Source organism: Microcebus murinus, chromosome 18 (genome assembly GCF_040939455.1).
Source record: "Microcebus murinus isolate Inina chromosome 18, M.murinus_Inina_mat1.0, whole genome shotgun sequence".
NCBI classification, from domain to species: domain Eukaryota; kingdom Metazoa; phylum Chordata; class Mammalia; order Primates; family Cheirogaleidae; genus Microcebus; species Microcebus murinus.
Window position 1 is genome coordinate 3,299,496 of NC_134121.1, and position 5,759 is coordinate 3,305,254.

The following is a 5,759-nucleotide window of genomic DNA, read 5'->3' on the forward strand; positions in this document are numbered from 1 at the left end:
TGGGTGGGAGCAGTTTCTTGGTTGCTGTTTTAATTTAAAAAAAAAAAAAAGTGGGACAAAAGGATGTGTGAGATTGTGTGACGGTGCAAGCCCCAGCCTTTGTCCCCTGGAATTACCCCTTGGCTCTGGGCCAGGGCTGTGTGCTCAGGGTAGCAGGTGCCACTGGCCCCAGGGCCTGCATCGGACAGGTCCTTTTACATCTGGGGACACTGAGGCTCCTAGAGGGCTGTGACCAGGTAACATTCTGTGACTATAGGCACCAGACCTGGTGCTAGAGACTGATCAGAGCACACAGGCCCAGTTCCCTGGTGGCAGCCACCTGTCCCACTGTCCTGGAAGGAAGGTAGCTCAGGGCTGAACATGACCACCACATTGAGGGTGTTATGTGACCCCCCTCCCCATTTGCAAGTGAAAGAACAGGCCCAGAGAGTTGAGATAACTTGCCCAAAGCCCCACACTCTATAAGATGGGGAAACTGAGCCTCAAGGACAGGTGGTATCCCCCTGGAGGAGGCTCTGAGGGGAGTGGAGGCAGCTTGATGAAGGTCCCCTTGCCAAGGTCCAGTCTGGCACTGTGACCTTGAGGTGTGGGCTGGGCAGAAGCCCTCCATCAGAGGCGGGCGAGGGAGCTCGCTCCTGTGAGCAGGAGTGTGTGGTTTCAGGTCCCGCTGGGGTCGGGAGCTCGGTCGTGTCTTGAAAGACTGTCCACCATAGTTCAGTTTCACGCTCCCTGCGTGGGGACAAGTCAGGACCCAGGGCTCCCACCAGCCCAGCACCTTGGCCAGAGCTCCACCCAGAGTCCTGGGGCAGGATGGGGATGGGTCAAGTGCTCGTGTGGCCAGTGAGGCTCAGATCCACCAGGGGTCAGCGGGTGCTCCCATGTCGGAGAGCAGGGCCTTGGCGGGCCTCCGGGAGAATTAGGGTGTGTTCCCAGGAGGAGGGTGCTGTCTCCAGGAGTCTGCCTCTCCCAGTCTCCATCCAGCACTCTTCCTGTCCTCCAGCCCTGTCTGGGCCTGGCCTCTGCTGGCTCAGCCTGCCCTGGCACAGGGCTCAACAGTCTCAAGGAGCTTTGTCTCCCTCCCTCGGGGCCTTGGTGCTGACTGTACCCTCTGCCTAGGACACAGCTCCCCTGGTCTCCCATGCCACCTCCTCAGGAAGGTCTTCCAGGACCGACTGCGCCAATCTAGCTAATTACCCTGCGTTATCTGGACAGATCTGTCATTGCGGTGTCCCCGGGGCCCAGAATACTGCCACACATGGGGAGTGCTCAGTCAGCCTTTGTTGGGTGCATACCCTAAAGCATGAGGGAGGGAGGGAGGCTCCCCCAGCCCTGTGAGTAGGCGCGCGCGCCCATGCGAGGGCGCAGGTGCGCGCAGGACCGGACCCGAGTCTCGGGCGCGGCCGCCAGGGGGCGGCAGGGTGCGCGCCCGAGGGCCCGGCAGGGCTGGGGTCCCGCTCCCGGGGCTCTGCGATCTGCGGGGCGCCGGGCAGCTGCGGAGCTCGCCTGCGAAGCGCTTTCGTGCTCCAGACCCCAGACGGGGCCGCGCGGCGCCGGAGTGAGCCCGGCGCTGGGCGTGAGACCGCTGCGGTCCCTGCGTGTCCCTGCGGACGCGGCGGCGCTGCGGGGGGTGCGGGCCGGCCCGCGCTGCTCGGGCCTGGCGGAGGGTCGCTGGAGCCCGGGACGCGGGCGCACGCCGCTCGGTCGGGTGTCTGCAGGGCCACCTTCCGCAAGCGGGGTCGCCGGGTCGCCCCAGCAGGGGCGGAACGGCGCGGTCGCAGCCTCCGGTGCTGTTCGCGCCTGTGGGCAGCCCCGCGCTCCCACCTGGCCAGCGCCGCGAAGCCGCGTGCGGGTCACCTCGGCATCTGCAAGCACCGGCCAGTCCCGGGCCCTGGACAGTTTGCACAGCCCGCGACCTCAGCGGAGGCCCCTCCCGGGGGTCAGGCATGGGCCGGACCCCGTCACAGGGGCCACGTGCCCCACTGCCATCAGGCAGCAGGGTCCTGGCAGGTGCCTCCCCCAGGCCCAGGCCTGAGCGCGGCAGAGGCAAGTGGCCTTTCTGCTTCGATGGCAGCGCGGAGCCTCTTCATCAGGCGCATTAAAAATGCGGCGGCCGGCCCGTCCTGGAGCAGGGAGGCTGCCTCTGAGGGCGGTTTGGCAGGTCCCTTCCGGAGGCCGGGGAGGGCACCTCCCTTGTCACGTCCAGCTCAGTCTCTGCCTCCTGCGGCCCCCACGCCCCCGCCGCCGTGGAGCTGGCTCCCCACCAGGCCGCCTCCCTGCGGCGCCCCCGCTCTGCAGCCGCGCGCCGGCCTGCGGGCCTGCTGTCCGCCGCGCCGAACGCGGTTCCCCAAGAAGTTCTCCTGCTCGGGTGTCTTCAGAGCCCTCCCTGCTGTACTTCCTCCATGTTTACTTATGTGCGTTCTTGTCCATGGACGGGGCGGGTCTGTCTTGCTCAGAGCCTGGCTCAGTTGGGGTCGGACAACAATAGAGGAATCAGGGCAGCTGCAGGAAAGCTGTCCCCCAGCCCCAAAGCTGGGCCCAGGAACCAGGCAGCAGGGCCCAGAGAGCCAGGCCCTGCCAGAACTGTGCCAAGCTTTGGCCAGGGCCAGTGCTGCAGCTCTGTTCATGGGGCAGTCCCGGGAGGGCTCTGCAGGAACCCCAGTCCCCACAGTGCTGACTGAGGACTCTGCCCAGCACATGGGAAGGCCAGACCGCAGGCACCACCAAAGCCCCAACGAGTGCACGCACTGGGGCTCTCCCAGGTGGGCTGCCTGGCTTTGCTTCTGAGGGTGGGGTCCAGCAAGGCCTGCCCCTCACCTGGCAGCAGGGGTGCCAGCGTGGCAGGCCCCTCCTCTCCAGTCTTTAAACCTGCTGGTGAACTCAGGTGGGGGAAGGGGTCAGCCAGCAGCTCTGCTGTAGTTTGAACTTGTCCTTCGAAGTCTGCGTATGGGAAACTGGATCCCCAGTGTTGAGGGGGAGCTGATGAGAGGTGACCAGGTCCTGGGGGCTCTGCCCTGGCAATGAAGGAGTGCAGTTATTTCAGCAGTGGGTCACTGCGCCAGGGACTCCACGCCCCCGTTGCTCCCTGGCCCTTCCTTCTCCTCATGGGATAACACAGCAAGGCCCTTGACAGATGGTGGCGCCTCGATCTTGGACTTCCTAGCCTCCAGAACCATGAGAAATAACTTTCTTGTGTTTAAATTACCCAGTCTGTGGTGTCCTGTTACAGCGGCACGGAGCGGGCTGAGACCCCCACCGCCAGTCTGACTTCCTTGGGGCAGGGGCTGTGGCTGGACAAGGAGGGCCAGCCAGAGTCATCTCATCTCCCAGCAGGGACTTAGCCTCTGACCAAGCCTGCAGCCCCTCCCAGCCACACCCCGACCAGGGCTCGCCAGCCTCTGCTTGCATACCTCCCCTAATGGAGAGCTCAATTCCATACAGATGAGCTTCCTGGAGGGACCTGAGATCCATCTTCTTGTCCCTGTTTTATTTCCCAAGGCCTGTGACGTGAGGGCCCCATGTGTAAACTCTGGTTCTCTCTAAATGCTCATTCCTTTGCCTCTTGTGGCTGTTGCAGATCCTTTTGGAAACCAGGTGGGCGGGTTTATATATATGTCAGCCATACTGTGTTTATCAGAGTGTGTTTATTGCCACACCGAGGGCAGCAGGTTCTGCTGGAGGTTCCGAAGGCTCAGTGATGGCCTGGCCCCACCCGGGGCCACTAGAGAGTAAGGCAGAGCCAGGGCAGCCCAGAACCCCAGGTGTCCTGCCCCCACTCCCTGCCCCTGGCCAAGGCTCTGCCCTACTCCAGTGAGCCACATGCCAAGCCAGGTTTAGCTGCAGCCACCCCCTCTGTCCTTGCAGAAGCTGTGGGCTGCTCTATTCCTGATCTGGGCCAGCCTTATGGGGACTTGGACTGGGAAGGCCTGGAGAAGCAGCAGCAACTGCAGTCTCTGGTCAGGGATGGGAGAGTTGCTCCGTGCACCAGCCCAGGAGATTCTTCCTTTCCCTGGCTCCCAAACCCTCCAAGTCTCCCTATTACCTACAATGTCCAGGGCAGAGGAGGCAAGCAGGGCCTTGTCTGGGTTGTTCTCTGCAGAGCTTGGCACATGGTGGGTGTTAGCTGAGCACCTACTATGTGCCAGGCAGTGTTCTAGAACTGCAGCTATAGCAGGGCAAAGACGGACCTGGGCCCACGCAGTGAGGGCATCAGACACTGAACGCAAACTCACCACCGCCGAGAGCAGCACGTCCACCTTCTCCCATTAACACTCCCATTATCACTCCCTAAGGAGAAACAGCTAGTTAAATTAATTAGCTAAATCATTGAAGCTTAATTACAATTAAGCGATTAAATTTGAGTAATTAAATTATTTAAACGTGGATTTAAGAGCCCCTGAGGTGGGCAGGGACTTGGTGCCCTCGGGAGGCGGGGCTGGAAGGCAGGTCCCAGGCCCTGCAGGCCACAGCGGAGAGGCCGGGCAAGCCTCGCAGGGTTTCGAGCTGGCAGAGCTGGGGTCTGGTCTCTGATGGCATTGGCAACAGTAGCAACAGGACCACTCTGTCTGCAACATCCTGTCTGCCTGGCAGATGCCTTTTGCTGCCACAACCCTGCTCCTCACCTCCTCACCCTGTCCCCAGCTCTTGGGTCAGACAGCCTTGAGCCTGATGCTGTCACCCCAGGTTATGTGACCTTGACGATGTTACAGCACCTCTCTGAGACTTGGTTTCCTCACCTGCAGACTGGGGCTCCTAACAGTGACCTTGTAGGGCTGGGGTGCTCTCAGTGCAACCCCATGGAACACAGGGGCCCACGGCGGCCCAGCACAGAGCGGGCGTGCGGCTAGCGAAGCTGCCCCGCGGGTCCCTGCCCCTCTGCCCCTCCTGAGCTAGGTCCGAGTCCAACCTTCTTCTCATAGTCACCTTTAAATCACAACACGTCCCCTGTGTACCCCAGGGACGTATGCATGTCCATGGCCAAGCTGGGCTTGCCCTTAAACCTTGGTCTCGGTGGCTCAAGTTGTCTGTCCTGGGACTGTAAGATTGCATGTGCTGCTCTGGCAGGCAGGGACAGACCTGCCACTTGGGTTCTTGGAGCACCTGACTGAAGCCAGGGCAGAGCCTGGCCAGGTACCCAGACCCTCCATAGGGGCCTACTTGGTCCCCTGTATCTGTGGGTGACCTTAGATGAGTCACCACGTCCCTCAGGCTCAATTTGGCCCTGCTGCCTTCCTGGGGGCTTTCAAGGAGTGTCCCTGGGGGAAGAGCCTAGGGGACGCCAGGGCAGGGAAGGGCCTCCCAGGAGGGCAGGGCTGAGTCACTCCTGCTCTGCTCCCCCGTCACCACCTCACTCTGGCCTTCCTGCGGGGATGGCCTTCAGAACTCTTGATTGTGAGCAACAGAAAGGGACTCTGTCCCCCACAGGGGAAGAGGGGTTTTTTTTGGCTCAGCCAGGGCTTGCGGAGTGGACGGCAGAGCTTTCAGGACCCGGGGCTGCAGGGCGTCCAGAGCAATCTGGCCAGCACTGTGCCATGGCCTGGCCTGACACCTGCTGCACACTCCCCGCAAGCCGAAGGCGGCCCTGCTGCCTCTGCAGCAGGAATGGGACACTGCCCGCCTGGGCCCCACACAGGGACCCTTCCCACATAAGAAGGGTTGGGGCTGGCAGCCGCCCACTGTGGCACACATGTTCACTAAACCCCTCCTTTGCACTGGTGAACTCCTATTTATCCCTCAAAACTCAGTTCCACTGGCTCTGCCTT